The sequence below is a fragment of the Saccopteryx leptura genome, chromosome 3 (assembly GCF_036850995.1).
Source record: "Saccopteryx leptura isolate mSacLep1 chromosome 3, mSacLep1_pri_phased_curated, whole genome shotgun sequence".
NCBI lineage: Eukaryota > Metazoa > Chordata > Mammalia > Chiroptera > Emballonuridae > Saccopteryx > Saccopteryx leptura.
In genome coordinates this window covers 93,677,868-93,701,785 of record NC_089505.1, presented here as the reverse complement: position 1 = coordinate 93,701,785, position 23,918 = coordinate 93,677,868, and the positions used below count along the sequence as shown (strand labels likewise).

At 50.9% G+C, this 23,918-nt stretch overlaps 1 protein-coding gene across 2 annotated transcripts in view; it reads right to left on the bottom strand.

Annotated features, from left to right (window-relative positions):
• TMEM51 (transmembrane protein 51) overlaps positions 1–23,410 on the bottom strand; it is a 54,488-nt gene extending 31,078 nt beyond the window's left edge. Inside the window, exon 1 of one of the 2 annotated variants that reach the window (XM_066375127.1) lies at positions 23,133–23,410. The gene's annotated coding sequence lies outside the window, so the exon portion shown is untranslated. Of the gene's footprint in view, positions 1–22,109; positions 22,545–23,132 lie in introns of those variants that run through there. The other variant, XM_066375126.1, reaches the window with a different exon arrangement.
• Positions 23,411–23,918: the final 508 nt, after the last annotated feature.

Here is a 23,918-nt window from a genome sequence, read left to right as displayed (position 1 = left end):
ATTTTATAAATGAGGAGCTCAGAGAGGTTAAGTCACTTGTACAAAGACACACAGCTAATTGTAGAGATTTGGGGATTAGGTGGACTTTGAGTCCAGGCTCCTAAGAACTGCGCAATGCATCCTCTTATGTAATTCAACACATACACAAACCAACAGGCGTGGTGTCTATAATATGATAGCTCTTCAACCCACAGCCAAAATTATTATCATTTGAAGGGTGGCCATGGAGACAGAACCCAGATGAGGGCCTGCCTAGTTCTGCCTGGCAGACATCTACAGCTCTACACGGGAGTCTTGCCCTCTGTTCCCAGCACAGCAGACCCTATGATGCCTGGCATGTGTCCAGAACCAGCCTGGTGACTGAGGGTGCTTTGTCTGTGGCTTAGGGCTGGTCTTGGCATTTATTGGGAGTTATCCCTGGGACCAGACTTTGACCCCCCAGTTGGCTTATGCTTTAAAACAGACTAGCAGTAAGTCCTTGACATCTTCTAAAACTCAACTGCCCTGGACAGAAGAGACCTTAACGGTTAGAGTTTGGAGGTGCCTGCCAGGCTAGAGGACAATGCTGTCTGTGGCACTTGTTGAAAATACAGATGCCCCTGAGCCCCACCCGAGACTGCGGACTGAGTTGCCAGGGGCTGGATGGAGGCATCTGCTCATTTACTTGTTTACTTAAAGCCTAATTTATATCTACTGAAATGCACAGATACAATTTGACGAGTTGGAATCACCACCCAGATCAAGATGTAAGACATTTCCATCACCCCAGAAAGTTCTCTGTGTGCCTTCTTCCAATCAACCCCCAACCCCCACCCCAGGCCCAGAAAAACACTGACCCATTCATTATGTTACTATATGTTAGCTTTGCCTGTGCTAGAGGTTTCTCTCTTTTTCTCTTTCTTTCTTTCTTTCTTTCTTTCTTTCTTTCTTTCTTTCTTTCTTTTCTTTCTTTCTCTCTCTCTTTTCTCCCCCTCCCTCCCTCCTTCCCTCCTTCCCTTTCTCTCTTCCTTCCTTCCCTCCCTCCATCCTTCCTTTCTTTTCTCTTCCTTCCTTTCTCAGTCTCTCTCTCCCTGTCCCTCCCTCCCTCTCCCCTTTCTCTTTCTTTCTTTCTTTCTTTCTTTCTTTCTTTCTTTCTTTCTTTTTTCTTTAAAATTAACTATTGACTGATATAAGAGAAAGAGGAAGGTGGGGAGAGAGAGAGAAAGAAAGAAACATCCATTTGTTGTTCCACTTATTTATACATTCATTGGTTGATTTTAGTATGTGTCCTGACTGGGGATTGAACCCACAACCTTGGCATATCAGTACAATGCTCTGACCAACTGAGCTACCCGGCCAGGGCCTAGAGGTTCCTAAAAATGGAGTCACACATGTTGTGCTCTTATCTCAGTCTTCTTCTGCACTTCCAAGGTGTTGCCCGTATCTGTAGTTCATTTGGTTCCTCTACCCTGCTGAATGGTGCCCCTTGTGTGGATATACCACAGTCAGTCTGTTCACCTGCTGACGGACACCTGGGCTACTTTCTCGTTTGGGCCGCTGTGCACGAAGCTGCTGTGAACATTTGTGTGGGCAGATGTTAGCGCCTCTCTTGATAAATCCCTTGGGGTGGCATCGCTGGGGCACCGGGCATTTCTTTTGATCCCCTCTCCAGTGCTGCAGCAGCTCGCAGGGGTGGGTTCCCTAGCCTGCTCTTCTGCAAGCCCTTGATCCAGGTGACCAGCCCCCAGAGGTGACAGGCACTGCTCTGGGTCACAGAGGAATCGTTTCCTAACCAGTGATCCTTGAGTTAGTCCACATTTTGATTCACATTTAGTTTTGAAACCTGAATCTACCCTGGGTGGTTTGTTCTGACTAATGACGTCAGCTTTTCATACCACGGCTTAAAAGCCCAAGGAGATAACACAGGAATATTCTGGTTGCCAAGGCGCTGACCAGGATTTCATGCCTCTGTTTCAGAGTGGACAGATTGGATGTGTTAATGAAGATGGATCAGTCGCAGCCCTTCCTCTAAACCCCACCAGGGACCGCCCCCCTGAAGGTATCAATGCCAATTTAGCTGGGGCGGAAAAGCAAGGAGGTGATTAAAATCTGTGTCTATCTGGGTGGCCTTAGCCGCCAAGTTGTTTCCCTTCCCTGAGCCTTGTTTTCCTCATCTGTAAAATGGGGACACTGTCCGTCCTATGTCATGATACTGGAGAGAGGATGAACAATCTGGGGTGTTGAAAAGGGAGGTGGCTGTGGTCAGCTGAGCAGTATGTGGGGTTGGGAGGCAGAGGGAGCAGTCGTTTGAGACCAGTTGTTACCTGAGGACCACTCCATCCCCTACCTTGCAGCCTAGGGTGGGGTTTGCTGAATTGCAGATTCCAGGGTCCCACTGAGGACTTATAGAATCAGAATCTGGTCTGCTTTTAGCAAGTGTCCCGAGTGGCCCTGATGCTCACGAAAGCCTTGAACACTCACCCTGGAGCGTGGACCAAAGGCCACACCTAGAGAGTCAGCCAGGCCTGAGGATGCAGAGACAGGCAGGGTGGAAAGGTCCAGCAAAGACAGCTGAGGACTGGAAGAGCCACAGTGAGGAAATGGTCCAGGGGAGGACTGGGGACCCATTTATGCCTCCACCCAGACTGCCTCCTGGCTTCGACCCAGGAATTCCAGCCACACGTGCCTCCCTTCCGTGGCCTCTGGGTCAACTCGGCAAAGTCCTCGCACCTTGGCAAGGGAGGCACTATCAGGCCAGGGTTAAAAGTTCTGGGGAGTTCGGAGGTCCTCGGTGTGACTCCCAGCTCCACCACTTCCTGGAGGGATGACCTTGAGCAAGCCGCTTCAGCCGCGCTGTAAAGAGGGGTATAATGAAAAGCAGTGCTTCCCTAACGGAGCTGTCAGAGGGCAGTCAGGCGCTCAAGCGCGTCGAAACGTTGGACACCACGCCGGGCGCCCTTCACACGGTTACTGATGCAATGGCCTTCATCTTGCTCCCCCTCAGGTTTGGGGATGCAGCTGGTGACTCCTGACAAGTGACAAATAGTCCTAACCTGGGGGGGTGGGGGCTGAACAGACGGTGTGGCTGTCTCCCACGCCTGGCTGCACAGCCCTTCTCCCTGCAGCCGTGTTCTCCCTCCTCTGCGTCTCAGCTTGAATCCATCTCCTCCGGGATGCTCCTAAGGTGTCACTTGCTCAGCTATACCCAGCTGAACAACAGGGTCTCCTGACAGCCAGGGGGCCCAGCTCTGCAGCCTGAGCGAGGGCAGGGGAGCAAGCGACTTCACCGCCGAGTCCCGGCTTCCTCATCGGGAAAGTGGGTGTCATATCAGAACCTCCCTTAGCACACTGTTGTGAGCCTCAAGTAAAACCACGCACACCAACCCCGTAAGGCGCTGCCCGGTCCACAGGAACGACTCAGTAAACATCATCACAAACTGTGGACTAGAGTTATCTCCTAAGTGGCCTGTGTCATCTCCCTCACGCCAGACTGTAAGCCCCCCATGAGGACAGGACCCTTGTCAGACAAAACTATATCCAAAACAGGCATTCAGGGTCTCAGGATGGTCTCCAGTTCCCCTGACCAGGGAGGTGGCTGATAACTGTTCCTGGGGACTCCTCCCCAGTGTCTGACCATTCCTCACAGTGAAAGGAGGTTCTCCCGGGACATTTACGGTGGACCGTGCCTCTAGGTGGCGGGGGGTGGGGGAGGGCGGCCTGCATGGCCCGAAGGTCCCTCCTCTGCCCCCTCCCTCCAGCCAGAGTGCACTCAAATCTCAGGGGCTCTCTCAGGAGGCCCAGGCGGGCTGAGTTGAGCCAGGAAGGAGCCTGGATTCATCCCCCCCACCCCGAGTCCCTCGTTTTCAGATGAAAAGGCGGGTGCACTGTAGGGGTGAAGGTTGTCCCAAGGTGACGACGACCTGAACAATTGCACATGGGACATAAGAACTGGGGAGAGGGCGTTCCTATCTATGTGTGACAGATGCCCGGGAAAGGGGGCCCCAAGGCACGCTGCCCAAGGAGCCAGGCAGGATTAGAACCCGTGTCTCTAAAGCTCTAACACCCATGTCCTTTATGTTTGTCACCGACTCGGATGCAAATCAGGTGATCTTAACTAAAACAAACGAACAAGCAAAAAACTCCAAAATCTCAAACAGAATAAACCCCGCACAGAAAAGCACTCTAGGAGAGGGTTCAAGGGAGACCACCTCTATACCCACTATCAGTTAACCACACCAACAGGCCGCCCCTCGGTTCTCCCACCAACCGCCTTTGCAAATCAGCTGTTCCCCCCAGAAAGAGCTGTTTCTGTCCCTCTGTGTCCCCTTCTGTCATATGACCGTCCATGTCCCTTCAACATCTTCCACTCCCCACCTCCTCCCATCCACCATCCCCCCCCCCCCCCGTCTCCCCCAGACTTCCTAATGACCATGCAAGGGCATGGCACTCTCCTGGTGACCTGGGCCTGAAGTCTCAGCGACCTTGGCCATTCTCTCTCCTGCTCAGTCTACCCTTCAACACAGACACACACAGCAGGTCTCAAATGGGCCGCCCCAGGGCTGTATCTGACCTGTGGATACAGTTTATTTGGCCTGTGAAGTGCTACTTATTTTATATGCTATGGGGTAGTCGTTTCCAGCATTGAGAACCTGGGTAATCTCATTTACAAAACTTGACAATCTGGTCACCCTGGCCCAAGTTCTCCCATGCAATAAGCAGCTGGTGCCGAGGCATAGCTCCATCCCATCCCGTGGCAGGGGCCTGCCTGTCACTCTTTCACAGTCTTTGCCACTCCCTGCTCTCCTACATCTGGCCACGCTCCCTCCGTGACATGCCGCATCGCCTCAGTGCGGATACGCGCACTCTGGACCCCCAGCGAGCGGGTCCCCAGGCCGTTCCTTTGCGAAGCCTTTCCTTTCAGTGATTCTTCCTGCCCCATCCATCTCCCTCCCAGTTATCAGGCCTGGTTGACTGAAGCCAGGAAGTGAGCCCTCACTGGACCGTGACCTTGAAGTTCCCAGCCACCAGAACTAGAAGAAAATAATTTCTGTTTGTTTAAACCCCCAGTCTATGGTATTCGTTACAGCAGCCCGAACTGACTGCTGCCAGGCCCTTTACTGAGATGGGGACGTCTCAACAAACAATGCTGACATGGGTCCCCAGGATGAAAAGTCTCAGAGTTGAGACAGATAGCGTAAAATGGCGAGATCATATCGCTGAATCCTGTGGAAGTGTGCCCGAGGTACAGAACCCTGCATTTCCTTCAGAGGTGCCCGGCACGTTTGTCTCTGAGCCTTTGCCCAAGGCTGATAGCCCTTCTTGAAAGGCCCCCCCAGCCCCCGCTCTCAGACCGTGAAAATCACCCTTCCCTTCCCTTCTCCGTGCGGCTGAAGTGCAAACCCCTCTGTTTTCCTGATTGCTGCTTCTGCCTGCTTTGGGAATAACAGCTTCTTTAAAAGCATACTTCCAAGCCAAGGCTCCATCTATCCCACAGCCTGGCCCAGGAGGCAACCGCTTTGACCCGCGGAGCAGTGGCCAGGATAGAACCTTCCAACTCGCTTTCTCGGGGAAAGTAGTTTGTTCTACCGGGGAGACCGCCACAATTCACCGAGCGTCAAAATGACAGACAGCAAAGGCAAGGCAGGTATGGAAACGTCTGGCAGGGGGCAAACGCTTCAAAGCTTCCAGGTTTAAGGAAGACAGTTCTGAGATAAAGCAAGGCTGGGAGTGGAACGGTCTTGATGGAATTTTTTTTCTTTTTTTTTTTTTAAAAAAGATGAAATTTGTGAAATTTGCCTAAAGAAGAAATAAGGAAGTGATACTGATGTGAACTGATGTCTTGGAGTGTGAACCGAGAGCCAGGAAAAGGAAGACTGTCCTGAAAACAACCTGTGTGAGAATACGGTCTTCCTGAGACAAAGCCCCACGGGCCGCCGGAAACGGTTAGCTGGGAGGTGGCGTGGCTCATCGGAATGGAAAGATTCGAAAAAAATGATGATCGCAACAGCACCTAGAATTTTACTGAGCATTTACTACATGCTAAGCACTTTTTACATATAGCTCATTTAATCCTCACAAAAATCTCAAAACTGTTCTCCCCATTTGGAGAAATTAACCAATTGCCCGAGGTCACTAGAGCCCGCACTTGAACTTACATCTGTTCCTTTAATACGAAGTGATACATGTTTAGGAATTTAGAAATTGTAATTATTCAATTTTTTTAATTCTTTGTATCTTTTTAAAATTTTTTTAAATGGGCCAGCTTTGTAATAATCTCCTTTGTTACATTCACAGATTAGAATCATCTTTGTCTTTCAAAGTCTTCTCCATCACCACCAATTTTAATGGCCACATGGGATTCCCCTGCATCGATGTACCATGGTCCATTTCCAGGCCTTTATGTTGGACTTCTGGTTTATTTCCACAAGAAGACATTTTAACTGGTGAAAAACATCTGATCAGGGTGCTAACAGTTAGCAAAACCCCTCCCTACACAAAGCAGCAACAATCAGTGTTGGAGGGATGAGATTTGTGGTGGAAACACCCAAGGGCCAGGCAGCAACGTCGCTGATGCACATTTATTTCAGGTACAAACTTTTAGGAGAAAAAGCTCTAATTTTTAGGTCAATCTGAGAGACAAAGTCAGATGTCTCTCAGATTTACCCATCTCACTGTTTGGAAAGATGAGCTTGTTTCCTTGGCAACAAGCAGCACATGTTCTCCAGAATCCCAAGTTCTCTCCCTACTTCCCAGTTCTGAGGTTACCTCCCAGGTAAATGAAATTAAAAGCCAGCACTCGTTTCTCACCATGGTGTAGTGGTTAAGAATACAGACCCTGAAACAGGCTGCCTGGGTTCAAATCCCCACACGACCACTTTCCGGCTGTGTTATTAGCTCACCAGGCACTTGGAAACCAAGTGCTGAGGTTGAAAAAAAGCCTGGGTCTCAGAAGGATTATGTGGAACAAAGACCCTACCTTCCCCACTGAACACATTAAATTGTAATTATGACCTGTGTATCTTAAACCCTTAAAATGTGGTGTTGGAGGTATAGGGTTATTTGCACAGTAGCTAGCATACTCCTGCCTCAGTTTCCCCAAATCATAGAACTGTTACGAGTATCTATGATTTAGCATATGCAAAATGCTTAGAATAGTGCCTGGCACAATTGTTACATCAATTTACACTAACATTAGAAATAACCAGTAGGGTCAGACCTTCTCATTAGCCAGCCCAGGCTACCTGCCTCCTCCAGGGCTTCCCCAAGACAAGGGGGATGGGGAGGCTTGGATGCCTCTGCCTCGATTCCATCAAGGGTATTGACCCCATCAGGGATAGTTTCCCAAACATTTATGACTTCCATCACTAACCGGATATGTCTCTGCCTCTCCGGAATTTCCCTAAACTCTTTCTGAGTATTTTCAGCCTTGAAACCCTCTTGCAGGAAGCAAATTTGGCGGCCCCTGTCCGTGAGAAGTTCCCAGCAACTGGACAATTTCATCCTGGGCAAAAGCACACACATGTTCTAAAGTTGCAGACGCGCTTCCCCACCTGCAGTGAGTCAGCAGAAACACAAGGGCGGAAGAACTCCATTAACCTCATCGCTGTTGGTCAGCCAGGCGCAGTTCCCCTTAGCCCGAGACGACGCTGTTCAGCCAATGGCTCCATCAGCTTCCAACCCCCAAACCAAAGACCAATGACCCAGAAATTCAGAGCTTGTACCCCCAGCTAATTACACGCTTATCTCTACCATCTATCTGTAAAAGGTTGCTTTCCCCATATTTATGAGTCATGATTTTTCTTTCTTTTTTCTTCTTTATTTCTTTTGTGCACAGACCCCTTTGAGAATCCGACAGCTACTGACCCTCCATAGAAACATTCAGAGGTGGAAGGTTTGCCAAAATTTCAGATGCTTCCTGGGTCCTCAAAGGCAACCTGAGGACCCTGGTACAAGTTATTACGAGTTTAAAATTACCCAACAATTTCATACCAATCCTGACAACTATAATATTTTATTGCTTTGACTACCAGGAGAATATCTCAGAGCAGGCATTTAGAAACATCATTATCTGCAAAGAAAATTTCTGGAAGCATAGCTACCTCTGGGAAAAAGTGCTCAGGTGGTCTGTGGTGAGAGAAAAATACATCATTTTCATTGCATATCCTTCAGGACATTTTTTTACACAGTGTGTAAAAAACTAATTGTCTAATTAAACAAAAAAGAGTTAATAAGAAAGTTACTTAAGTGAAGCACTGTGTACAACCCACTGTCACTCTCATTCCTGTGACATGGGGAAGGGGAGGGGTCACAGCGGGGAAGAGGTCAACTTGGTACCTAGAGACCTGAACCCACATCAGCGGGAAAAGACAAAACATCACTCAAGGAAAGATGACAAATGGTTTCCACTCAATGCTCAACGTAGGTCATTAAAGTTTCAGACTGGATGGAGGAAAGAAAAGTTGTTAATATTTCATTAGGTCCCTAGACAGCCACAGTGCCAGGGAGAGGAAGTGGCCGAACCTTCTTACGGAAGTTTAGAGGGTGCACACGTAAGCAAATCGACTCTGTGGAGGATCGAGGTTATAAAGACATGTCAATGCTAGAACAAGGAGGGGGATGGGTAGAGGTGGGGACATGTAGTAGAGCCTAAACAGTCCCCTACATGTACCCTCCCCCCAATTCAAAGAGAGTAGCTGTGCATTAATTAGGTCCAATCACATGACACTGCCCTTTCTGTGGGTCATCCTTGGGGGGGGGGGCTGAGTCCAGTATTTCCTATGCTGTGGTAAGGATGACATGAGGCCACGTGTAAAGCTCCTGGCTCTGTGTGAGGCACACGGTAGGTGCTCTGTGAGAATCCATCCCTTCCGCCCCACTCTCCCTCGATCATCAGCATGAAACTGTCTGTGCTTGACCATTTCGTACAAACACAGGCGCCACACAAAACCAGCAATCAGCAATCCCATTCCTAGGGATTTGCCCCAGAGGAACGAAACACTTATGTTCACCGTAAAACCCAAACGCAAACATTTACAGTGACTTCTGAGTTATCACCACCAAAAACTAGAAACACTCCAAATGCCTTTCCGCAGGGGAAGGAATAAACAAAGCGGGGCCCACTGTACCATGGAATACGCCCATAGGGTGGGAGCTCAAAGGCATTACACGGTCACTAAAGGACTCAAAAGGCTTCACCCTGTGTGATTCCACTTATGTGACTTCCTGGAAAAGGCAAGACTGAGTGGGCAGCAAACATCGGGTGTTGTGTTGCTCAGGACAGGGTGGGAGAGGGGTTGACCCCAAAGGGGAAGCATGACGGAATGTGGGGGAATGATGCAATCTTTCTGTGTCTTTATTATGGTAGCAGTTACAAAACTGTGCGTTTGTCACACTCATAGAATTTCGCTGTTTATAAAATTTAAAAAATATTTATAGATGTAAACATAATCATAGGAGGGTGGTGTCTTGAGCCAGCTCACGTTGCTATAGCCAAACAGCATAGACTGAAGGGCTTCAACAATAGACACTTATTTCTCCTGGTTCTGGAGGCCGGAAGCTCAAGATCAAGGTGCCGGCTGACTTAGTGCCTGGTGAGGACCAGCATCCCAGCTTATAGATGGCTGCCTTCCCAGTATGTCCTCACATGGCCTTGCCTTGCTGATCTCTCTCTATCCCTGCTCCGAAGGGCACTTACCCCATCCTGACGGCCTCAGTCTCATGACCAAGTCTATACCTAATCACCTACGAAAGAGCCCACCTCCTAACGCCATCACACTGGTTAGGAGTTCAACATACAAATGTAGGGCAGGCACAAAATCAGCCCACAACAGGCAGTTTTTATAGCTGTAGGCAACAATCATAAAAGAACCATCTGGAATTGTGGCTAATATTTGCAAAGCCCTCCACAGCTCACCAAGCAACTTACCTAACAGTAACCCTTACAGGAGCCACAACATAATTGTTGTTGTTTTTTTTTTTCTGAAGGGAGAAGGGAGGCAGAGAGATAGACTCCCATCTGTGCCCGAGAGGGATCCACCTGGCATGCCCTCCAGGGGGTGATGCTCTGCCCATATGGGGCATTGCTCAGCTGCAACCAGAGCTATTCTAGTGCCTGAGACCGAGGCCATGGAGCCATCCTCAGCGCCCAGGCCAATTTTGCTCCAATAGGACCTTGGCTGTGGGAGGGGAAGAGAGAGAGAGAGAAAGGAGAGGGGGAAGGGTGGAGAAGTAGATGAGTGCTTCTCCTGTGTGCCCTGGCTGGGAATCGAACCTGAGACTTCCACACGCTGTGCCGACACTCTACCACTGAGACAACCGGCCACAGCACAACAAAATTCTTATTTAAATAATTTTTTTAAAACCATTTTTTTTGTGTGTGTGGCAGAGACAGAGAGAGTAGAGAGAGGGACAGATAGGGACAGACAGACAGGAAGGGAGAGAGATGAGAAACATCAATTCTTCATTGCGGCTCCTTAGTTGTTCATTGATTGCTTTCTCATATGTGCCTTGGGGGGGGGGGGCTACAGCAGACCGAGTGACCCCTTGCTCGAGCCAGTGACCTTGGGCTCAAGCTGGTGCGCCTTACTCAAACCAGATGAGATGCACTCAAGCTGGTGACCTCGGGGTCTCACACCTGGGTCCTCTGCATCCTAGTCCAATGCTCTATCCACTGCACCACCGCCTGGTCAGGCTAAAAACATTTATTTAAAAACAAAAATGTTTCCTCTTGTCATAAGAACCATACTTGTTTACTAAACAAAAATTACTAAATCTAGATTAACAGAAAAATTTTAAATCATCATATTACCCCACCATCTACAACTACTGATAATATCTATGACACTATTCAGACTTTCTTATATATTTTTTAAACATAGATTTTTTTTACAAAAATGAGATCTTACAACATGATTTTGTGACATAATTTTTAAAATTTTGTTATATAATGAACAATTTTTTTTACATCATCAGTATTTATCTAAATCATAATTTTCAGTGGTTGAGGAATATTCCAGTACATGGAGGACCCATAATTTAAATACACCTCTGTTGAGGGACACATAGTTGGTTTCTAATTTTATTTCTATTATAAAAAGAATAACAATGTTGAAACTCTTTAGCAATCATGTTTCCTCCAGATAAATTCCTGGTATTGAAACTGCTACATTTTTTCAAAGCTTTTCATGTGCATTTGCAGGACCATTCTATTTACACTCCCACCGTTAGCTTAAGCAAGCACCGCCTCTCAACATGAGTGTTCTTTTTCAACTTCAAATTTTAAAACTTTTCCAAACATTTAAAATGCTGTATGTGAAAGATGGTTTTCTTTTCACTGGCATTGTCATTAACATGGTGAGGTTGAATGTAGTTTCTCTCCCCCACACAGGTGCTCGTTGGCCAACAGGAGTTCTTCTCCCCCACGTCTCAGCTAGGGCCGTCAGCCTTCCTCACTGATAGCAAAAGCTCTTCCGCGTGTTCAGAAAACAGCCCCTTGTCTGCCATGTCTTGCAAATATCGCTCCAATTTATCATTTGCTATATCTAAGTTTTTAAATGTATCAATAATTTTCAATCATTTCTATTATAATGTTACCTTTTACTATTGTACTTTAAAAGCCCCTTCCAAAAAGAGGATCAAGTGTCTTTCCAGTGAAGAAACCTCGCAGACATCACTTGACCCAAGTGACCAAGGTTAGCATCACCAATAAGTCAGGCTGGTATCGTGTATATCCGGACGTGACACAGTGAGGACACTTCTCTGTAGTACTCTTTCCTAAAACCCAAAACCCCGTGGCGTCTAATCATTAGAAGACACCAGATAAACCCAAACTGGGGGACATTCTACAGACTACTGACCAGTCCTCTTCAAAACTCTCACTCAAGTTCACGGAATTCAAGGAAAGACTGAGAAACTGTCGTAGGCCAGTAGAGATGAAGGAGACACCACACCTAAATACAACGTGGTGTCTTGGACCGGATCCCAGAGCAGAAACACCACAAATGGGTGAAATCCAAATAAAGTCTATCATTCTGTTAATAGCGATGTGAATTTCTTTTCTTCTTTTATATTAAAATCTCTGAATGCAAACTGTCTTCTTTTCATCACCGTAGTCTTTGCATCAAGATACACAGCAATGACAGCAGATTTCTTTTCAAAGCTTAGTATTCAACAGTAAACATCTTTTCCCTGTTTCAATGTTACATTACTCTGACAAGGGAAAAAAAAAATCAAACTCAAGTTATCCGAAGCCCAGACACATTTCCATGCTTAGCTGGGCTTCACCAACATTGGTGACTGACTCCCTGCTGTCAGCAGCTCCAGGCCCCAGAAAGACGGGACTGGGGCACAATCATTTCTAAAGTGTTGTTACAAACCGATGCCCTCTTCTAAGCCAGGTTACAAAGTAAGGATGTATTTCCAAAGAGTCCCAGTCCATCATTTCCCCCCAAAATGGTTGGAGGAGGGGGTAAAACCTCAAGTGAGCTTCCAAGTCCTCTGTGTGAGGGGACAGAGTTGTCTTGCTGAAGAGGGGCTGCCAGGTGGACTACCCCCTTCTTCAGTGAGGGACGAGGGAAGTTTATCACACAGACCTGGGGTGGGAAGGCGGCCTGAAGCCTGGCGGACACTCAATTCTCTAAGAGGTTTCTTCTAGAAACAGGGAGATTAGAACTTCCTCTCGCTGCAGCAGAGAAGTTATGTTTAGAAGCACTCGGGAAGTTCCCCTCCCAGCCTCAGGCCGGGGGGGAGGGGGCGGCTCAGAGAAGAGTCGTTGGCACAGCTGCCTTCCAGGCCGGAGCGGAATTCCTGAAGGTTAGAGGACCCACAGGAGTGGACGAAGGCTGATGTCACCATCAGGACACGAAAAATCTGATGCCCCAGGAGTCATCTGTCAAACTCTCCAGGAAAGAAGCGCTCAGGAATTGGAGCAGCATAGAGGCCAGTCCGGTGATGCACCTCACAGCCACAGGGAAGAGTCAGCCCTCCTGGTCCACAGTGGGGACCTTGATTGACAAAGCCCTCAGCAATAGTAAAGCGCATGGTGGACACGACGCTCAAGCCAAGGCCGAGGAACAGCCCTGCTCTCGTCTGCCCGTGGTTAGGAGTGGCAAACCGGTCCCACTGGGCCACGATGATGGCGGAAATGCCCAGGAAACAGACGATGAAGAGGTAGAGCTGAGCCCTGGCAGTGGGGAGCAGCAGAAGGAGTAACAGACCAGGGGACAAAGCTCCTCATAATCACTAGAGCAATCCAGTCTAGAAAGAGTGTGAGAGACTGACTGTCTCTGAGGGACAGCAGGCGGTGTGAGAGCCAGGAGCAGCACTGCGCCCAAGAAGAACATCCCAAAACCACCTTCTCCTGCAGCGGGGCCGTGAAGGGCACATTCGGTCTGAGCATGGTCAAGATTCCCAAACAGACAAACAGCACAGAACCAAACAAATGGGTCCGGATGTTGCGGGTCTCTGTTTGGATGTGGAAGGCGCTCTTGAAGCAGGCTGGCAGGGAGGACACAGGCGGTCTGTGGATGTACACCAGGCAGTCACTGTCCCCAGCCAGTCTGGGAGCATATCATATGGGATGAGCCTCCGGAGTCCCTCCCTGACCTTATCCACAAACTCCTCCCTCTTCTCCGGGCACAGCGGGCCGCAGGGGAAGTGTCAGGACCTGTACCTCCTCCTCACCCCCCCCCCCGGGCACTGGGCATGCTTGCCTTTCTTCAGCTGTGGTTGGCAAGTCCTCATTTGCCCTCCGCCCCTAGCAGAGGTCTCAGTTCAGCCAGCTCCTCCTCCGTGTCAGCTTCTGTAACTGTCAGGAGCCCCGCTGATATCTAGCTGGGACCTCAATGCCCTGCAGCGTCCGCTTGGGGAAAGGCTGGGTGTCTCAGTCCCAGGTAGGCAGAGGTCTCCCTATGACCGACGTGCCTGGCGACAGGCTAGCTGGGGACCACGACCCGCGCTACATCCCACACTGCGGCAGGCCTGCGGTGAGAGGCCCATCTTGGCGCTGTCAGCACCGGAAGGGGCGCTCAGCACGCCACGACGTGAATTTCTTAGTAAAGGGTCTCTGTACTATTTTTTGCAATGTTTCTATAAATGCAAAGTATTTCAAAATAAAAGGTTTGATTTTTTTAAGGGTTTTGACAAGGACAGAGAACCATCTAAGCAGAAAAGCACAAGGAATAGCAAAGAAAAAGAAGCCATCAAACTCATGGCATATGGGAGGGGGGTGGAGAGAGGTGGAGATGGGAAGTAGTTCTTTGTTCCTTGTGACCAAGGTATCCAATGGGGGAGGCGTTCGGACCGCAGAGTGGGTCTGGAAAGGTAAACAGCCTGAACTCTAAAGAGTGCAGTCTTCAGAGCTTTGAAAGCTAAAAACTTGGCCCAGACTGGATCCTACAGGCAGTGAGGAATCAGCCAAGATTTTAGCTCCATGTGTGATAGGGTTATTGGTTTGTTAGATTACTTGTTTGTTTCTTGACTTACTGACTCCTCTCCCTGCCTAATAGGGTGTAAGCTCTATGAGAGCAGGAGGGCGTCTCTATTAAAGGGCTGTTTCCCCTAAACCCCAGCACACTGGGCCTGCAGAGAGAACACCACAAATACTGTTTAAATGAAGGACTCTCACTTCCATAATAACTTTATTTTTTAAATTTTATTTATTTTTTTTTTTTTTTGGGGGGGGGACAGACAGAGATAGACAGATGGGAAGGGAGAGAGATGAGAAGCATCAACTCATAGCTGCAGCACCTTAGTTGTTCACTGATTGCTTTCTCATATGTGCCTTGATTGGAGGGCTCCAGCTGAGCCAAACCAGTGATCCCTTGCTCAAGCCAGTGACCATGGGCTTCAAGCCAGTGACCTTTAGGGCTCAAGTCAGGGACCATGGGGTCATGTCTATGATCCCATGCTCAAGCTAGAGACTTCGTGCTCAAGTTGGCAACCTCAAGATTTTGAATCTGGGTCCTTAGCATCCCAGGCTGATGCTCTATCCACTGCTCCACAGCCTGATCAGGCCAAAATAACTTTTTGTTTGTTTGGGGTTTTTTTGTTTTGTTTTCTGAAGTTAGAAGCGGGGAGGCAGTCAGACAGACTACCGCATGTGCCTGACCGGGATCCACCAGGCATGCCCACCAGGGGGCGATGCTCGGCCCATCTGGGGCATTGCTCCCTTGCAGCCAGAGTTATTCTAGCACCTGAGTTGGAGGCCATGGAGCCATCCTCAGTGCCCAGGCCAACTTTGCTCCCATGGAGCCTTGGCTGCAGGAGGGGAAGAGAGAGACAGAGAGAAAGGAGAAGGGTAAGGGTAAAGAAGCAGATGGGCACTTCTCCTGTGTCCCCTGACCGGGAATTGAACCCAGGACTTCCAAACTCTGGGCTGACGCTCTACTGCTGAGCCAACTGGCCAGGGCCAAAATAACTTTTAAGAATGATTTACAGCCCTGGCCGGTTGGCTCAGTGGTAGAGCGTCGGCCTGGCGTGCAGAAGTCCCGGGTTCAACTCCCAGCCAGGGCACACAGGAGAAGCGTCCATCTGCTTCTCCACCCCTCCCCCTCTCCTTCCTCTCTGTCTCTCTCTTCCCCTCCCACAGCGAGGCTCCAATGGAGCAAAGATGGCCCAGGTGCTGGGGATGGCTCCTTGGTCTCTGCCCCAGGCTCTAGAATGGCTCTGGTCGCAACAGAGCGACGCCCTGGAGGGGCAGAGCGTTGCCCCCTGGTGGGCGTGCTGGGTGGATCCCGGTCGGGCGCATCCGAGAATCTGTCTGACTGTCTCTCCCCGTTTCTAGCTTCAGAAAAATACAAAAAAAAAAAAAAAAAAAAAGAATGATTTACATAAACTGTTTCCCCCATTCCTGACCTTCACATCTAATGCCAGTCCATAAATTAAGCTCTTTTCCACCTCAGGGCCTTTGCATAGGCTGTTGTCTCTGCCAGGTACAAATTTCAGCTTAGACTTCACTCTTTCTGAAGATCCTTCCTTGACTCTCCAAGTTTGAGTGAAACCTTCTCCTTCAGGCTCCAGGGCTTCCTCATCGCTGCCATTTGTATTATAATGGCCCTTTCACAGAAGTCTCCTCCCCCTAGGGCAATCCGCTAGAGGGCTGGCCATCTCCAGTTTACCTCTGCCTCTGGGACAGTCTGTGGAGAGCCAAAGGTGACTTCACCTGTACAGGATAATCTGCATCTGTCACTGTTTGAAAACAGTTACCTAAAGGCAACTCCACTACATAATCGCCACCCTCCACAAGGCAGCCAATGAAGCTGTAACATTTGGGGTCTAAAAGTGTGTTTTGAGTTTTATCAAACCCTCTACCCCATATCAAGTAGCAACAGAGCATGCCTGCAACCTAACTAACGGAAGCCTGCAAGCCTGGCCCGTGGGTGTGGGGAAATGCAAGACATGGGAAAGGTAAGTAAATTCTCTTTCTCTCTCATTCAAGACCAGATGTAAAGAGAAAAAGTGGCAAAGACATACAATTCACCGGGAATTAGGACCATGTGGTTCTGTATCATGACAGAAGCAATAGCAGAACCACACCTCATATGAGACCACGATCTTAACAAAGGGCACTTGCCCACTGTGTGGTGCGTCCCAGTCCCAGATCTGCTAGGATTTGCTGGGTGACCTTGAGCCCCTTGCCTCCGGGATGCTTCCATTAGTAAAGCTCTGGGGACATTAAAAAAAGAAGAAATGCCAAAATGGACTTCCCAGCCCTGTGATGTGTTTTAAATGCTGGCATCAAACAAATGAACGCTCAGTGCACTGTGGCAATGTAAACAGGGCCGTTGGCACGGAAGCTAGAGGCTTTATGATAAACATTAATTCCTAGTGCAAATACCAGTATAGCCCACAGGACACCCAGGCTGCGTGGGGAGCGCGCGGTTCGACCCTGTAGCTCTAACACTGACTTTAGAGCCTCTTGGGGGAGGCATCAAAGGTCTACATTTGGAGACCCTCATTGATGTGAAGCCTGAGAACCCACCTGCCCCGCACAGGTCCTGGCCTCTCTGTTTTCTGGCCCTGGTTTCTTCTTCTAAGAATTGAGGCGTCTAGACTAGCAGTGGTGTTCAACCTGCTGTTTTGTTTTATTTCTGAAGCTGCAGGTTCTTTTTAAATGGACCTTTCACACCCCAGACCTCTGGAACATCGATAAGCAGAGTTTCCTTTCAGAGGGCCCTGACTCCCTCCCACTACTCAGCCCTGTCCCTGCAAACCCTGAGTTGCTTCTCGGACCCATCCAAGGAACCCCCAAGTTCCCCAGGATCCGCAGAATAAAACCCAGTGCACTGGAGCGAGCAGTGCTGCGTAAGGTCCTCACCAAGCTGTTGGAAATATCTGGTGACTCAGTGCATTCCCAGGGACATGTAACAGAGATGAGTTATACTTGAGTTCTCCCCTCCTGACGGGAAATGCACTCTGTCTTCACGTCTGCTTTCGTCTTTCACTCTCAGAAAGCCAGTGGAGGACCACCTCACTGATTTAAACACCAACTAATAAGTTGCTGCCCACAGTCTGTAAACATTAGCCCAGGGGGCCCCTGCAACTGCGTCTAGTAGTGAGAATTGACACTCCACATGGGACCCCGTCAGGGAATGAGAGATGCCAGGAGATCCTGTCCCCAAGGTGGAATAACCAACCTCATCACCCGCGTAGGTAAGAAATTCTCCGTACATCTTTGCCACTGCAACACCTGTTCTCTAAGAGGCAGGGTTGAGAGATGAGCAGGTCATACGCTGATTTTTTCTAAGGATCCATACACTTGCCACCCCAGTAACTAATCCTGGGGGGATTTGGGGCAAGGGATGGAGACAATGGGTGGCGAATATCTGGCTGGGTTAAAACCCATTCAGCAAAAACTCAGAAGAAAAGAAGCTTTCTCCTTCCTTCTGTATAATCTTCGGATCACACCCGTCCCACCCCGAATGGCTGACCTCCTCCAATTCTAAGAGGCTCATTGAGAATCAGTTTTGCTTTAGATTTTTATAAACAGAGCCCTTTTCTAAGAATCACAGCCACGTAGAGAAATGGCCTCCTCAGTCCCACAGGGGTGAATCATTTGCATAGCTTTACAGAATTTTGGCCAAAGGAGTGGTGTGAGGGAACCAACCCAGAAAGCTGGCCTCCCAAATACCTCCCAGCCATGAGATGCAAGAAGGATATGAGTCTGACGGGTTAGAGCCAGTGTGAAAAACTCATGTAAACACACAGTAAGATGATGAACTGAAAAATCAGGATAGGAAACAGCAAACAAGCAAGCAAGCAAGCAAGCAAGCAAGCAAACAAACAAAACCCTAAGTAAAACTCGCACACCAACAGGGGCAGCCAGCGTAGTGGGATGGCTTCCTCCCAAGTTTTCTACAATGAACACGAACTTCTGTCGTAATCTGGGGATTAAAAACAACTTTAAAAGCCTATCCACCCGGAGGAACATTATAAAGTATGGTGAAAGAGTGGCAAGTACGTCCGATCACTAGTTTACTCCCTGGCGTGAATGCCAGCTTGAACCAACAGAAACTGAAAACATCAAGATGTCGAGTCCTTAATGTGTGCGCGTCTTCTTCCAGGGGCCTCAGCACGTTCCCCTCTGGACAGGTCACTCTGGATGCCTCCAAAAGGCAGTGTGGAGTGTAGGGGGAGAAGGGGGCTCTTGGGGGCGGATGCTCTGAGGTTTTGTTTTATTTTTCCAAGAATCATCCTCAAAATCATTCAAGACAGAATCGGGAAACCAGGTTCTAACCCTGGCTCTGGTCTCAGGCAAGCCCTGGGCCTCGGTTTTCCTGTTCGTAAAATAAACCGATTGGACTTTCTGATGGCTAAGGTCCTTTCTGGCTCCATTTTCTAAGAGCTAAAGGGACCAGCATTCAGGTTTAAGGGCTGCTAAGCCCAATAAATCTAGGGCGAGAGAGAATAAGGAGACTCTCAGCTGCTCAGACTGAGTCAACAACACTGGGTCAGAGGGCAGGGGCTCAGGGGAGGGAGGAGTCGAGCATCAGCCTGAGGCCTCAGCTGAGACCCTCAGAGAGGCGCCTCTGGCTTGTGTCTCAGGGCTGTCTGGGAGGGAGCAGGGCAGTCTGGCCCGAAGCAGGGAAAACCAGACAAGTGGCCTGTTTCTTTGGGGAGCCAGAGCTGGGGGGAAGGGGGGGCAACTAGTGTGCCAACAGCTCCATCCAGGAGAAGGGAGGGGGCAAAAAACATTGTCAGGCAAAGCTGGGCCACCTGTCTGGGCCCAGGAAGAGCAAGACTCTACAAAGAGGACGGCAAGATGGAGACGTTGAGAATCACCTGAGGTACACTGGGGCTTAAACAAGTCTGTCCTGAATGCAGCCAGGCCTCCTGGGATAATGCGGGGGACCGCAGAGGGGTCAGGAGGGCTGGGTGCCAGTCCTGATTCTGCTGCTGGCTTGCTGTGTGTCCTTGGACAAGTTTCTTTCCCTCTCTGAGTTTCCTTTGTCAAATGAGAGTGGTCCCCTCACCCAAGGGCAGGTAAAGGGCAGAGTGTGGTCCCCCACCAAGCCAAGGGAGACTTCTAACGCAGAGAAGGCCACTCTCACAGCTGTCAGGATTGCCAGGCCTCCTCCAAGCCTCAGAGCAGACCCAACAAAAGTGAAAGCAAAAGCCAGTAGCCAGAGGAGACCCTTCACCATGTTCCCCAGCAGAAGGCATCTGAGCTTCTGGAACATTCCAGGCCCTTAGGGAGAAAACTGTTCTCAGTCGCTCAAATTCCACCTTAATTTGGAGCTGGGGGAAGAGAAGCCCAGAACCAAAGCTACTCACACTCCAGTCTCTTTTAGCCCGAGTTTTAAGGGGTAATTGTTATTCTCAAAGAGCGCACAGCGATGGGGTGCAGGGGACATTTACCAGAACTGTGACCCAGTAAAACATGAGCCCCCAATGGAGCAGGCTGCTCAGAGCATTTCTGCCTTTCCTCACAAAGAGAAACTCCTGGACCCGTGTCTGTTGGAGCCCAAGAGCCACAGCTGGGGCTGGGAGGGGTGCGGGCTGGGGCCCTGTCTAGGTGCCAGGCACTTGCCACCTCTCTGGTAGAAGACCAGCTGGCTGTGTGGGGCCTCACACCCAACTCACAAATCTCACCTTTGATTAGTGGTCACATGTTCGGACCACACATTATGCTGCCCCATGTGGTGCTGCAGTCCACACCCCCTTTTTCACTCCCACGGCCACCGACCTGCAGTACAGCCTTCTCCAAACTTCCGCCCAATGCGCAGCTGGAATTACCTTCCTAACTATCACTAGGACTTAGTGACTCCGCGGCTTAAAGAACTTGAATGGAATTCGAGTCTTTCTTGTTCGGTGTACACAGAGCACTGGGGTCCTCATCTGCTGAGTGGTTCTAAGCTACTTACATGATAAAACTCACCTGCGGGGACCTGGCCTCACCTCTCCAGTCCGGTTCATTCCAGACCCTCCACTCCCTTTACCTTCCCCATCAGCCACTGCCTGAGTACCCCTGCCCAGAGCACCCCATGACCTTCATACCTCCATGCCTTTGTTTATGCTGCTCCATCCGCCCAGACACCCTTCCTCCCAGGCACCCTGAGTGACTCCGATTCACTGTTCAATATTAGCAGGACCTCCTGTCATGCCTCAGCCTGAGTTCTTTTCTTTCTTCTGTTCTCCCCCCAGCCCTGTAACATCCCTCCCTGCCTAGAGTGCGTGCGGTGTGCTGGGCATGAATGTCCCATCCTACTCTATAAAGCTATCATTCCCATTTTACAGACGAAGAAACCAAGGCTCAGAGAGGCAAAGGGACTGCCCACTGTGGGTCACAGAGAAACTCCTGGGAGTGGTAGGGCCTAACCATATCGCCACTTCTCTGGGACACTTGTCATTTACTACTCACTAGGCTGGGAGCTGTCTGAGGCCTGTTGGCCCTGGGTCAGGGGTGGCCGTGGGAGGTGCCTGGGAGGTCCTAATCATAGAACCACTGCCAACCCAGACGGGTGAGGACCAGATGCACCGCCAGCCTCCTCCCCTTCCTCTCATTCCTGCCTTTCCTCCCAATCTGCACGTAACTCTAGCAGGCTGTCGCGAGAGATATCTGGAGGGAAAGGGGCTCCTGCCAAGTTCCATTTGGCCTGGTCAACTTAGGTCAAGATCCAATGTGACAAGTTTTCAAAGTGTAAAAGCGGTTCTCAGGTCCCAGAGCCAACCTCCCACGAGAAAACCTTTCAAAAAGCTAAAGCCAGAAGCCAACCTAGAGCAATCCCTCTCCTACCTACCCCACCTAGCTGGGGCCCTGCCAGGGTTCCCAGTGCCTGGACCACCCACGCCACTAAGAGGGACCCAGCCCAGGTCACCCTGGCTCTTTTGTAAGCTACACAGGTGCCCAGCGCTGTTTCCGGCCAGGGAGTGCCTGGGGCTGTGCTGGGGAAACCTATGGAGGTCCAGGTTTCCTGTTCCCCTGTCCCTTGGTTCTGAGAATAACCAACCCTCTTAATCAGACTTGGCACTCCGGGCCACATGTCACCCTTCAGGGCGCAGACTATGGATCTGATGCGGGGGAGAGGGGGGGGTCTAAGTACTTGCTACCAGCTAGACATGAGTGCCCCACCTCACCCCAGGTGGTTATCATTAGCATTTTACAGTGAAGAAACTGAGTTTCACCAAAACTTTGCTCAAGCCTTATTCTTTACTCTTTTGCTTCTAGTGCGTAACACACACACACACACACTCTCTCTCTCTCTCTCTCTCTCTCTCTCTCAGCCTCGATTTCCAGAAAGGAGGAAGAGGTGGGGGAGGGGAGATCTTGCAGGCAGCGCCAGGGTGGTTTCAGAGACCTACTGGGAAATTCTGCTCTAAGCACCGGTGTAAGGTAAGGTGCCTCTTTGTCGAGGTCAGGGGTTCAAAACCCGACAGGCAGGTAGCACTTGTCCGCGCACAGGGGCCCCGGAGGCCGGCTGCCTTGCCCTAGCTAAGGCCAACTGGCCCCAGGGCAATGCCAGGGAGGCGGGGGTGTCCCACATTGGAAGGGCAGTGCCCCAGTGGATGTGGGTACGAAGTCCTTCCGGAGCCAGAATCGGGGCATAAACTCTACTAGGACGGACGGACAGACTGCGACAGTCCCTGACTCCTTTCCCTGGAATCAACAGCCGAGCGCGGCGGCGCAGACTCACCCAGGCGGCGGGTCCAGCTGGGTCTTCGTCAGCCGGCCGGGCCAGGGGACTCCACGACCCCGGCCCTCCCGGGCTGCCTCCCCCGGGGTGCTGGGGCCCGCGGCTGGGAGCTCCGCGGAATCTCGGTGGAAGGAGGCGGTGGGGAGAGGGCGCAGCGCCCGCTCCGGGACCGGGATGGGGACGCAGGAAGCGCGGCCTCGGAGCGCCGGCGTGCAGGAGGGAGGGACCGCGAGAGCAGAGGGCGGTGCCGGCCCGGAGCTGCCTCCCGCGGGGAGAGGCACCGCCCCCGTCGACCCTCCCTCCCGGCCCACTGCGCCACCCCAAGGCCCGGGGCGCGGAGCCCAGCCTGTAGTGGGCGGGTACCCAACCTCTCGCGTCGGCCAGGGCGTGCTGGGGTGGGTGGGTCGCTAGGCCCAGGTCCTCCCCCGACCCCGCTAAGCAACTTGGCTGAGCCGGGGCAGGGAGAGGGGACAGCCGTCCAGGGCCGTGATGGTCGGGGTGGGGTGGGGGTGGGGTGGGGGAGGTCTTGGGCGGCGAGTCCGGGTGTTTACGGGTTACTCCCCCACCGTCGCCCCACCCTGGGCGCGAGCGCTTGGGCACAGCTCCGCGGACCGGTCCGCCGCGCCTTCTGGCCCGGCGCTCACCTGGCCGCCAGGTGCGCGGTCCTCTCCAGGCTCCTCCTGGGGAGGCGGCTGCCTCCCTTTCACCCTTGGGGCACAGGGACCCGCCTGCACTGGCCAGGGCTGTGCCCTGCGAGGTGACTGAAGGGCGGAGGTTTGCGAAGCAAGTTTTCAAATAGCGAGTCAGCTCATGCCCTGGGCCCGGTTCTCCACCCCCTCCTGAGTACTCCGAGCGCCCTCCGGGTCGCACGCCTGGGCCTCCGCCCGGGTGGAACCCATTTTGGATGCCGGTACCCGCGCGCGGGATGGAGGCGCTCAGGCCCGGGAGTCTCCCCTGCTGTGGCCCCATTCCCAACTTTGCAGAGAACTTTCCCGAGGAAGCACAGATGGCTGTCCTGCCCACCTGGCAGCAGGAGGGTGCCCCGCCTCTGCTCTAGTCCGAGCCCCCGCCCACGCGCTGCTGCCGGGGGCTTGGTTCCTGGGAGTGTGAACCCTGAGCTCTACGAAGGTGCCTCTCATCTGCAATTCTGCCTCTGGTCCCTGCCTGGAGGTTGGCGTCCAAACTGGTTGGGTTGATTTCAGCCAAACCACCAAAAATCTACGTTCTAAACAGAGGGAGAAAGTAGCCCGCCTCCTCTCACTAGCTCACACTATCTGAATTCCAAGAGAGGTCAGGCCAGAGTCCCTTTCTCTGGTGAGTGTCCAGTTCTTTGAAGTTCAAACCCTGAGAAAAGCCAATAGGCAGCTGGCCAGGTGTCAGAGAATGGAGCTGAGGACAGAAAGCGCCTCCTACTGGGAACCTACCATGTCCAGGACAGAAATTAGACACCCTGGTGGAATTGCAATCAAGTTCACATCCAAATTGCTGAATTCATGGGTACAAATGGTCTCCATGTGTTTGTACACCTACAGAGTTATCGCTGGTGGGTATTTTTCCCCATTGTTTCCTCTTAGCTCATACAGTAATGGGTCTCACAGGACCCTGGTGTTCACAGAAAGGCAGATCTGTGATTTGAGGGTGGGGAAGGAAGGCATTAGGGGCAACAGAGTAGTGGGTCTTCATGAGCTGCTATTCCTGGCATCCTTACTGTGGACCCACTTCCTTTGCACCATTTCATTTAATCCTTATAACAATCCTTGAGACGGTTATTGCTTACACCCACTTTACAGAAGTGAAAGCAGAGACTTA